This window comes from Pteronotus mesoamericanus, unplaced genomic scaffold (assembly GCF_021234165.1).
Source record: "Pteronotus mesoamericanus isolate MK-2021 breed Mesoamerican mustached bat unplaced genomic scaffold, CSHL_Meso_final contig_2, whole genome shotgun sequence".
In the NCBI taxonomy this organism is placed as follows: domain Eukaryota; kingdom Metazoa; phylum Chordata; class Mammalia; order Chiroptera; family Mormoopidae; genus Pteronotus; species Pteronotus mesoamericanus.
This window is the reverse complement of record NW_026555084.1, coordinates 32,324,349-32,337,161: the sequence shown is the minus strand read 5'-3', so window position 1 is coordinate 32,337,161 and position 12,813 is coordinate 32,324,349. Positions and strand designations below refer to the sequence as shown.

The following is a 12,813-nucleotide window of genomic DNA, read 5'->3' as shown; positions in this document are numbered from 1 at the left end:
AATGTTAAAGGGAGTTATATAATAAAAAGATCAAAACGATGAACATTTTCGCAACTATCAATAACTGAATGCAAATAACAAACTAAGCAACCAACCAGAACAGAAACAGAATCACAGATGTGGAGATCATTTAGAGGGTTATCAGTTAGGATGGGAAAGAGGGACAATGGGGGAAAAGATCCACAGATTAAGAAGTACAAACGGGTAGGTACAAAACAGAGGCGGATGTTAAGAACAGTGTAGAAAATGGAGAAGCCAAAGAACTTGTATGCATGACCCACGGACATGAACAAAAGTGGGGGGAGGTGTTTGCAGGAGTGAATGGGGGTACCCAGCAAAGAGGAAAAAGCTGGGACAACTGTAAAAGCATAATCAATGAAATGTGTTTTTTTAAAAGATTTTATTTATTTATTTAGACAGGGGTTGGGTAGAAAGAAAGGGAAAGAAACATCAATGTGTGGTTGTGTCTCACGTGCCCCCTATTGGAGACCTGACCTGGGCTGCAACCCAGGCATGTGCCCTGACTGGGAACTGAACCAGCGACCCTTTGGTTCACAGATCGGTGCTCAATCCACTGAGCCACACCAGCCAGGGCAAATAAAATGTATTTTAAAAAAATCAATGTAATACATTACAATAGAACACAGGATGGTAAAAAAAAAAAAAAAAAAACTTGCCCTGGCTGCTGTGGCTCAGTGGCTTGAGTGCTGCCCTGTGAAATGAAAGGTCGCCGGTTCCATTCCCTGTGCTGGCACATGCTTGGATTGTGGGCCAGGCCCCCACTTGGGAGCGTGCAAGAGGCAAACGATTTTATATTTCTCTCCCTCTCTTTCTCCCTTCCTCTCTTTCTGAACATAAATAAAATCTTTAAAAATAATAATAAAAAATAAATAAAAACAAATTAAAAGATTTTATTCTTTGCAACAGAATTGATGGACCTTGAGAATGTTATGCTAAGTGAAATAAGCCAGTCAGAGAGAGAGAAATACCATATGATATCACTCATATGTGGAATCTAATGAACAAACTGAACTAACAAGAGAAATAGAGACAAACTCATAGATAAAGAGCAGGCTGACAGCTCTGGGGAAGTGGTAAGGGGGTGAGGGATCAAACAAAAAAGAGAACTCTTGGACAGGGAAGACAGTGTGCTGATTGCAGGGGAGAACGGGTGGAGGTGAAAAAGGGTATAAAAGGGAGATAAAAGATAATGGGAAAAACAGAATAAAAAAATTTTTTAAAAAGAACACATGAAAAGAATTAATCATTATCTCAACAGATGCAGGAAAAACATTGATCAAAATACAACACCCACTGATGATAAAAACACTGAACAAACTAGAAATAGAAGGGAACTTCCATAACATAATAAAAGGTATTTTTTAAAGGCTGATTGATTGATTGATTTTTAAGTGAGGTGGGGGGAGGAGGGATAAAGAGAGGGAGAGAAAGAAACATCAACCAATTGCCTCCCACATTCACCCAACTGAGGAACTAGTCCAAACCCAGGCATGTGCCCTGACTAGCAATCAAACAGACAACCTTTCAGTTCACAGGTCAGCGCTCAACCCAGTGAGGAACACCAGCCAAGGATAAAAAGTATTTATTAAAAACCTATAGCTAACATCATATTCAATGGTGAAAGACTGAAAGCTTTCTCCTTAAGATGAGGAACAAGACCGAAATACTTTTACAACTGCTATTCAACACTTTATTGCAAGTTCTGGACATAGCAATATGGCAAGAAAAAGAAAAGGCATTAAAATTGGAAAAGGAGAAGTTAAGCAAATTTTATTTGCAGATGACATTCTATACACAGAAAATCCCTCAGAATTCTCTCTCTCTCACACACATACTACTAAAGATAATAAATTCAGCAAAGTACAAGATCAACAATCAAATATCACTTCTGCATCTATACAAGAGGAATAAAAATCCAAAAAAGAAGTTGGAAAAGAAATCCACTTTTCAATAGCATCCAAAGGAATAACAGTGAAAGACTTGTACAATGAAAACTACAAAAGATCACTGAAAGAAAACCTATACATGAATTTTCATAGCAGCATTAGTAACAGTCAAAATGTGAAAACAAACCAAAGATCCATCAACTGATACACAGATAAACAAAATGGGACATTGTGCAGTAACAAGAAGGAATGGAGTATTGACGCATGCATGATACAACATGGATGAACCTTGAAAACATTATGCTGACTTAAAAACTCAGTCATAAAATACCATATTTTATATGATTTGATTTAGGTGAAATGCCCACAATGGAAATCCATAAAGAACGAACGTTGATGGTGGTTGTCTCGGGCTGAAGGGAGTGACTGCTAATTCTTTTAAGGGGTGGTTAAATTTTTATTATTTAGACTGTTGCAATGGATGTGTAACTCAATAATATACTAAAATTCATTGAATTATATACTTCAAGTGGGTATATTGTATGGTATGTGAATTATACCACAATGAAGCTACTAAAAATTTAAAACATGAAGCTGGATCCTTACCTCTCACCATACACAAAACTAAATCAAATATATCAAAGGTACAATGTAAGAGCTAAAACTATTAAACTCTTGGGAAAAAAAAAGTGGTAAATCTTCATGACTTATAATTTACAATAGACTCACAAAGGACATCAAAAGCACAGACAACAAAAAGAAGTAAGTAAAATGGACTTCATCAAAATTAAAAACCTGTGCAGAACAGGACACTATCAAAAGCAGTAGACCCCCAGCCAGTGTAGGTCAGTTTGCTGGGCACTGTCCCACAAAGTGAAAGGTTGTTGGTTCAATTCCTGATCAGGGCACGTGCCCGGGTAGAGAAGGCAGTCAATTAATGTTTTTCTCTCACTTCGATGTTTCTCTCCCTCTTTCTCCCTCCCTTCTCCTCTCTCTAAAATAAAAAATGAATTTTAAAAAAAAAGCAATTAAATACCCACAGAATGGGAAAAAATACTTGCAAATCACATACCTGATAAAAGTCTAGTACCCAGAATATACATATAACTTCTACAACGAAATAACAAAAAGACAAATAACCCAATTAAAAAATGAGTAAAGGAAAAAGGTCTGGAGATGGATAGTGGTGATTGCTACAGCCATATAAACATACTTAATGCCATCAAAATATACATCTAAAAATGTTTAAAATGGTAAATTTTCTGTTATGTGTATTTTACACTCATTTTTTCAAATGGGCAAAGGACTTAGACATTTCTCCAAAGATAAATGGCCATGAAAAAAGATGTTTCTTAGTCATTAAGGAAACGCAAATCAAAACCATGAGACACCACTTCACACTCACTAATAGCTATACTCAAAACAAACAAACAAATCAACCAACAAACAAACCAAAAACCCCCCAAAACTAGGTACTGGCAAGAATAGAAAGAAATTAGAACCCTCATACATTGCTAGTGGGAATATAAAATGGTGCTGTGAAAAACAGTTTGGCAGTTCCTCAAAAAGTTAAAACAAGTCCAATGTAATAAAAAAGAAAGATTCAGTAATCAAAAACCTGCCAATGAAGAATAGACCAGAAACAGGTGGCTTCATAGGGAATTCTAACTAACACTGAAAGAAAAACAACAACCCTTTCTAAACCCACCCAAAAAAATAAAGCTTCCAAACTCATTTCATGAGGCCATCACTCTGATACCAAAATCAGACAAAGATACCACAAGAAATGAAAACCTACAAGTCAGTGTCTCTGATAAACAAGATATGAAAATCTTTAATGGAATGTTAGCAAGCAAAATCCAATAGCACATTAAATAAATCATATACTCCTGACCAAATCAGATTTATTCCTGGGATGCAAGAATGATTCAATATCTGCAAAGCAACATCTCTGTGTGTACCACATACCACATTAACATAATGAAAGATAAAAATTACATGATGATGCTCTGGAATCCACCTACAGCTCCTTGCTAAGCACAGGGGACCAGACCATGTTCCCAGGAAAGCTTTTGGCCCTTGGTCCTTGACTACCAGAACCCTGTTGACTTCAACTGAAAAGATGAAACAGAATTTAGAAACTTTATTGTCTGGTTTTAAGATCAGAAAATCAAGATACTGCAAGATTGAAGGCAGAGATAATTTAAGAAATATCCACAGCAGTGACTGGCCCACGTTCTTTGAGAAACCTCAGTGTGATGTGTGTGAGAGCTACATCGATTGGTTGCCTCTCACACACCCCGACTGGGGATGTGGCCGGCAACCTAGCCATGTGCCCTGACTGGAATCGAAGAGGCAACCTTTCGGTTGACAGGCTGGCACTTAATACACTGAGCCACACCAGCCAGGGCGGGCCCAAGTTTTTTGAACAGTATCTCAGATGTTAACTGTCCTTTCAAGATTCAAGATCAACAAGAAACTAATTAGCTTCTTGGTTTAGCTGTTAGAGGGAGATAATTCTGAAAAGTACAAGGACGCAGTACTTGATAACACAAAAAAATGCTGACAATGTAGCAAAAAATGCAGAGCTATTGATCAATTTGGATATAAATAATCCTGATTTTAAGGCTGGTATAATGGCTTTGGCTAACTTTTCAAAGTCAGTGTCATGATGATGATCTGGTAATGCTTAAGTGAATTCAAATTTTGGTCCAGGATCATCTGACACGGGATGTGGTTGCTAAAGCACATCAAACAACAGAGGAATTCCCTGCTGCTTTAGACAAAGTCTTGGTTCAGACATAGGAGATGCAGCTGATGCTTTTTTTTTTTTTAATCCTCACCTGAGGATATGTTAATTGATCTTAGAAAGAAAGGGAAGGAGGGAAAGGGAAAAAGAAAAGAAACATCGATTGGTGGTTGTCTCCCAAATGCTCCCCAAAGCCAAATCAACCTGGAATCAAACCCGCAAACTCTTGGTGTATGTGACAAAGTTCCAATCACCTGAACCACCAGGCCAGAGCAGGCAATGAAATTCTTAATGAAGCTACTCAAATTCTATGATTGCTGCATACAGTAGAGGTCCGAAAGCTACAGACAAAGATTAATGAAGCCACAGTAGCTGTTCAGGCAATTATTGCAGATCAAAAGACAGACGGAAGACTGGGCAAGTTGCAAGACAAACATTCTAAGGTCTTCAGTCTCTCACCTACTTAATACAACTGTGAACAATGCACGCTCTGGCATCTGTTTTGAACTCAAATGTGACATTTTCTTTTCTTTTCTTTTTTTTAAAAAGATTTTATTTATTTTTAGAGAAAAAGGAAAAGAGGGAGGAAGAGAGGGAAACATCAGTGTGTGAGATACATTGATCTATGGCCTCTCACACGCTCCCAACTGAGAACCTGGCCCACAACCCAGGCATATGCCCTGACTGGGAATCAAAGAGGTGACCTTTTGGTTTGCAGGCCAGCACTCAATCCACTGAGCCACAGCAGTGAGGGCCAAATTTCACATTTTTCAAGGGCAGAATCCAAGAAAACTGACTGTCTGAGAGATTACCATCATTATTGCTTTTTTAAAAAATAAAGTTCAATTGTATTCAGACTTCCGGCCAAGATGGAGGGGTAGGTTGACTCCCTTCGTCTCCTTGTACAACCCATAAGAAGAATAACAACCAACCTAAAAATGAAAACAACCACAACTGCCAGAAAATTGAACTTTACGGAAACCAACAACCAAGGATTTAAAGAAACACTAATCTATATGGGTAGGAGGGGCAGAGAGGACACAGTGTGGCGCAGCAAGGCAGTGGCGGGGAGGCAGTAGCACTGCCAGGAGTATGGGAGGTCCCACATTCACGGGCAGCAGATTAAAACTGAGAGGGAGAACTGGGGAGTGAGCAATCGCAGCCCCAGGCCAGAACATGCAGCCCAGATTCCAGTGCCAGAAAACAGACTCCTAACCTCTGGCTGTAAAAATCAGTGGGGGTTGGTCTGGTGGAAGAAACTGCTGGTCTCTCAGGAGAGCCTGTTTAAAGTGCTCACAGTGTCCTAGAACATATGCAAACCTACCCACTCTGGGATTGAGCACCAGGGCAGCAGCTAGAAGGACACCAGTCACTTAGAGGAAGTGGGGGAAATAACTGGACTGGAGCAAGAGCCAAGCAAGCAGCATTGTTCCCTCTCAGATCCCTCCCCAACATACAGCGCCACAAAGCAGCCAAGTGGGTTACACTGCCCTGGCGAATACCCAAGGCCCTGCCCCTTACAATGTAACAGGTGCACTGACACAAGGAGTCGAAGCAGCTCTACCTACTGCACAGAAACACAGAGAGGCTGCCAAATTGAGGAGACAAAGATACATGGCCCAAATGAAAGGACATATCAAAACTCCAGAAAAAGAACTAGGTGCAACAGAGATAGCCAACCTATCAGATGCAGAGATCAAAACACTGGTGATCAGGATGCTCACAGAAATGATTGAGTACAGCCACATAATAAAGGAAGTGAAGTCTATACGAAGTGAAATAAAGAAAAATACGCAGGGAACCAACAGTGAGGGGAAGGAAGTCGGGATTCAAATCAATGACTTGGGACAAAAGGAAGATATAATACTCAACTGGAACAGAAAGAAGAAAACAATTCAAATAAATGAGGAGAGGCTTAGGAACCTCTGGGACAACTTTAAACATACCAATATCCAAATGATAGGGGTGCCAGAAAGAGAAGAGGAAGAGCAAGAAATTGAAAACTTATTTGAAAAAATAATGAAGGAGCACTTCCCCAGTCTGGCCAAGGAAATAGACTCCCAGGAGATCCAACAAACTCAGAGAGTCCAAAGAAGTTGGACCCAAAGAGGACCACACCAAGGCATATCATAATTAAAATGCCAAAGGTTAAAGATAAAGAGAGAATTTTAGTTCTGACTGGTGTGGCTCAGTGGATTGAGTGCCGGCCTGTGAAACTAAAGGTCGTTGGTTCCATTCCCAGTCAGGGCACATGCCTACGTTGTGGGGGAGGTCACCCACTGGGGGCTTGGCAGAGGCATCCAATCGGTATTTCTCTCACACATCGATGTGTCTCTCCCTCTCTTCCCCTCTCTCTAAAAATAAAATAAAATCTTAAGAAGAAAAAAAACAGAGAACCTTAAAAGTAGCGAGAGAAAAGGGGACAGTCACCTACAAAGGAGTTCCCATAAGACTGTCAGCTGATTTCTCAAAAGAAACCTCACAGGCAAGAAGGGAGTGGAAAGGAGTATTCAAAGAGATGAAAAGCAAGGATCTACATCCAGGATTACTCTATCCAGCAAAGCTATCATTTAGAACTGAAGGGCAGATGAAGTGCTTCCCAGATAAGGTAAAGCTAAAGGAGTTCATCATCACCAAGCCCTTATTATAGTAAATGTTAAAAGGACTTATCTAACAAAAAAACAAACAAACAAACAATAAAGGATCAAAACTATGAACAGTGAAATGCCAATAAACTCACTACTATCAGCAACAGAATCTAAAAAAACAAAAACGAACTCAGCAAACAACTAGAAGAGGGACAGAATCATAGAAATGGAGACCACATGGAGGGTTATCAGCTGGGAGGAAGTGAAAGAATGGGGGGAAAGGTGCCAGGATCAAGAAGCATAATTGGTACATACAGAATAAACAGGTGGTAGTTAAGAACAGTATAGGAAATAGAGAAGCCAAACAACTTAAATGCATGACCCATGGATATGAACTACGGTTGGGGGGGGCGGGGGACAGGGCATGAAACGCTGGAGTGAAGGGAGTAACCAGACAGAATGGGGCGAAGGGGGAAAAACTGGAACAACTGTAATAGCATAATCAATAAAATATACATAATAAAAAATAATAATAATAAATAAAAATATATATAAAAATAAAGTTCACCCCTGGCTGGTGCAGCTCAGTGGATTTGCCGCCAGTGTGCCAACCAAAAGCTTGCCAGATTGATTCCCAGTCCAGGCACATGTCAAGGTTGCGGGCCAGGTTCCCAGTTGGGGGCGTGTGATGTTTCTCTTGCACAAGGATGTTTCTCTCTCTCTGTTTCCCTCCCTTTTCCTCTCTCTAAAAATAAATAAATAAAATCTTTAAAAATAAAATAAAGTTCAGGAAAGTGAGAGGAATCACATGATCACCTCAACAGATGCAGAAAAAGCATTATACAAAATCTAATACTCTTTCATATTTTCTCCTATCCTACTGAGTGGGAGAAAATATGTGTAAATCATATATCTGATAAACACCCAAACTATGTAAGGAGCTCTTAAAACTCAAAAGCAAAAAACAAATAACCCAATTAAAAATAAGCAAAATATCTGCCCTGGCTGGTGTGGCTCAGTGGACTGAGTGCTGGCCTGCGAAACTAGGGTTGCTAGTTTGATTCCTAGTCAGGGCACACGTGGGCCAGGTCCCCAGCAAGGGGGCGGGTGAGAGGCAACCACACATTGATGTTTCTCTCCCTCTCTTTCCCCTCTAAAAAATAAATAAAATCTTTAAAAACAAGAAAAAGACATACAACTAGTCAAAGGTATATGGAAAGGTGCTCAACACCACTGATCACCAGGGAAATGAAAATCAAAACCACGGTATGTTACACAAATAAACCAAAGAAGAAGAAACGCCCTAAGAAGAAGAAAAATAGCAAAATCTAAACACCCCAGATACCCAGTTGGTCTAGAGGAGGCCAATTAGCAGCCACTGCCCAAAGAACAAGGAATTAACTTGGACACTGCAGGTCCTAAACTGCCAAAATATTCAAACATCTTGTCAACATTTATATAGCATTACTAATCTTCTCTTTGAGAAAACAATATATGATTTCTGTCTCCTAACTACACTATCTTAGCGATTTAATATATACAGTAACTGGAAACTGCCTTGACAGTAAACAAAACTTTCAAATATAATTTCTAAAGGAATAGAAATTCTGTTCAAATTAGTCTTTAAGTCCTCTTAAGATCAGACTGAAATGTCAAGTGCCTCTTTATTCTTGTCAATATCAAGGTTCTAGTTGGCATCAAAACATGTTAAGATTAAATGGAAAGATGTTTTCACCCTAAAAATACAAAAACAAAAACCCACGGCCCTGGTTGGTATGACTCAGTGGGTTGAGCCTGTAAACCCTCCAATTCAGATCAGGGCAAATGTTTCTGGTCAGGACAAATGTTTCGCTTGCAGGCCAGGTTCTCAGTTGGGAGTGTGAGGAGCAAAGATCAATGTCTCTCTCTCACACACTTATGCTTCTCTCCCTTTCTGTCTCCCTCCCTTTCATAATCTCGAAAAACAAATAAAATCTTTAAAAAAAAACCAAAAAACTAAAAACATATGATCTAGAAATCCTACTTTTAAGAACTGAAATATCCAAAAGAATTGAAATCAGCATCTTAAAGAGGTAACTCTCGTGTTCACTGTAGAATTGTTTAGAGTAACAAAGACTTGGAAACAACCTAAATGTCCACAAACAGATAAATGAAAAAGAAAATATGGTATTACACATAGAGCCTCCTTTTTAAGAAATCCTGCCACTTATACAACATGAACAGAAGGACACTATGCTAAGGGAAATAAACCAGACACAGAAGAACAAATTCTACATGACTGCACTTGTATCAGGAATCCAAAATAGTCAAATTCATAGAACGTAGAATGGTGGTTATCAGGGCTGTGGAGAGGGGAGATTAAGAATGTGTTAATCAAAGGGTATAATTTCACTTATGCAGGATGTAAAATACTAGAGATGTACAGTACAGCCTTATGCTTATAGTTAATACTGTATAATATACTTAAAAATTTGTTAAGAGGATAAGTCTTATGTTTAATGTTCTTAAAAAGAGGGAGGGTGAACACTTTTAGAGGTTATGATTAAATATATGGCATCATATAAGGTGACAGTTTGACAGGTGTATATACTTACCTTCAAATTCATCGAAATGCATACACTGAAATGTATGGCTTTCTGTATGTCAATCAAACCTCAATAAAAAATATAAAAGGGGAAAAATTGTTCAATGAAATTACCATATGGCCCAACAATTCCACTCCTGGGTATATATTCAGGAGATAAAAAACTTGTACACAACTACCATAGCAGCATCACTTATAATAGCCAAAAAGTAGAAACAAACCAAATGTCGACCAACTTCTAGATGCATAAACAAAACACGGTATATCCACACTGTGGAATATTATTTGGCCACAAAAAGAAATGAAGTATTAGTTCATTAGTTCTAATACTGCAGGGCACAATTAGTTGAGCAAGATTAAAGGTACAAAGTCAATATACAAAAACCGACTGCATTTTACATACTAACAATGACCCATCCAAAAACAAAATTAACTATTTAACTTATAACAGAATCAAAAAATAAAATACTTAGGGACACATGTTTTAAAAAGAGTATGCTGAAAACTACAAAACACTATTGAAAGATGTTAAAAAAGACCTAAATAAATAGGAAGGTATCCCAGTTACCCATACTGAAGACAACACTATGATAAGCCGCAAAATCCATAGATTCAACAAACTCTCAATATCCCTTTATTGCAACAATTGACAAGCTGATCCTTAAATCTGTATGAAAATGTAAGAGACCCAGAATATCAAAAACAATACTGAAAGTGAAAAACAAAGTTAGAGGACTCACACTTCCTGATTTCAAATCCACCACAAAGCTCAAAACTTTGTGGCACTGGCATAAGGATAGAATCAATGGAAGAACATAACTGAGAGTTCCGAAATATATCTGTACACACGGCAGCGCCCCTTATCCACAGTTTCACTTTCCTTGGTTTCAGTTACGTGCCATCAACCACAGTCCAAAATTATTAAATAAAAAATTCCCAAAATAAACAATATGCAAGTTTTAATAAATAGCATACCATGCTGAGTAGTAATGAAATCTTGAGCCATCCTGTTCCGGCCCTCCCAGGACATGAACCATCCCTTCGTCCCGCACATCCACACTGTACACACTGCCCACCTATTAGTGGCTTAGTAGCCATCTAGGTTATCAGATCAGTTATTAGAAAGAAAGAAGGGAGGCAGGGAAAGAGGGAGAAAAACAGAGAGAGGGAGGCAGGCCACATTCACATAACCTTTATTAGAGTACACTGTTATAACGATTCTATTTTATTATTACTGTTGTTAATTTACAAATTAAACTTTATCATACGTATATATGGATAGGAAAACACAAAGTATATACAGCATTTGGTGCTATCTGTGGTTTCAGGCATCCAAGAGGCCTTGCAATGACCTGAGGATAAGGGTGCCAAGACCATTCAGTAGGGAAAGAATAGTCTTTTCAACCAATGGTGCTGGGACAGGGGAATATCCACACGTATAAGTTGGGTCCCTACCTCATTCCATGTACAAAATTAAAAAATGGATCAAAGACCAAAATTTAAGAGCTAAAAAATATAACTTTTAGGGAAAAGCATAGGAGTAAACCTTCCTGATCTTGGATTAAGCAATGGTTTCCTGGATAGAATACCAAAAGCATAAGTAAAGGAAAGAAAAAAAACAGATTAACTGAATTTTATCAAAATTAAAAACCTTGGTACTTCAAGAAAAGGAAAAAACCCACAGAATAGGAGAAAATATTAGCAAATCGTAGCTAACAAAAGACTTACATCCAGAATATATACAGAAGTACTAAAATTTAACAATAGAAAGTCAAGAAACCCCATTTTTTAAAAATAGGCAAAGGATTGCCCTGGCTGGTGGGGCTCAGAGGACTGAGTGCCGGCCTACGAACCAAAAGGTCACTGGTTTGATCCCCAGTCAGGGCACATGCCTGGGTTGTGGTCCAGGTCCCCAGTTGGAGCTGTGCAAGAGGCAACCAATCAGTCTCTCTTGCATATAAAATTTAAAAAAAATAAACAAGTGTGGACAAGACCATGAAGAAATTAGAACCTTCATATGTGACAGTGGGATTGTAAAATGGTGCAGCCATTGTGCAAAATAGTCGGGCAGTTCTTCAAAATATTCAACAGAGCCACCATATGACCCAACAATACCCAAGAGAACCGAAAACACATCTTCACATAAAATAACCTGTTCACAAACATTCATTACTCATTAACAGCCAAAAGAGTTGAAACAATAAAATGTCCATCAACTGACTGATAAAATGTGGTGTATCAATACAATGGAGTATTATTTGACAATAAAATAAAGTACTTATGCATACTACAACATGAATAAAGCTGAAAATATTATGCCAAAGAAAAAGGTCAGAGCCCTGGCTGGTGTGGTTCAGTGGACTGAGTGCCAGCCTGCGAACCAAAAGGTCACGGGTTTGATCCCCAGTCAGGACACATGCCTGAGTTGTGGGCCAGGTCCCCAGTTGGGGGTGTGCAAGAGGCAAGTGATCGATGTTTCTCCTTCCCTCCCCTCTCTCTAAAAATAAGTAAATAAAACCAAAAAAAAAAAAAGACACAGGCCACAGATTAAGATTTCACTTATATGAAATATCCAGAATAGGTAAATCCAAAGAGATAGAAAGTGTAGTAGTAGTTGCTAGAGGCCATGGGAGAGGGAAAAACCATGCAGCTACATGGTTTCTTTTCAGGTGAGGCAATGTCCTGGAATTAGACAATGGTTTCAGTTGTTCAACTCTGTAAATATACTAAAGTCACTGAGCTATATCCTTAAAAGGGTGAATTTTTCAATATGTAAGTTATCCTTTGATTTTTACTAGGCTTTTTAAATTTGTAATTATATAATACATATTCAGATTTGAAATTCTGAAAAAATTCTTATGTAAAATGATATAAATGCAGGATGTTGGTTTGATTTTTTTAAAGTCCATGCTTTAAAACAAAAAAGTACCTTAGAAAACTAAAAAAAAAAAGGAGTACAGAATATCCAAATTCTAGGTTATTTAG

At 38.4% G+C, this 12,813-nt stretch overlaps 1 protein-coding gene and 1 pseudogene across 7 annotated transcripts in view; one reads left to right on the top strand and one right to left on the bottom strand.

Annotated features, from left to right (window-relative positions):
* LOC129066752 (RNA transcription, translation and transport factor protein-like) overlaps positions 1-5,123 on the top strand; it is a 32,236-nt pseudogene extending 27,113 nt beyond the window's left edge.
* NSD1 (nuclear receptor binding SET domain protein 1) overlaps positions 1-12,813 on the bottom strand; it is a 144,610-nt gene that overhangs the window by 115,583 nt on the left and 16,214 nt on the right. The gene's annotated exons all lie outside the window — the stretch shown is intronic.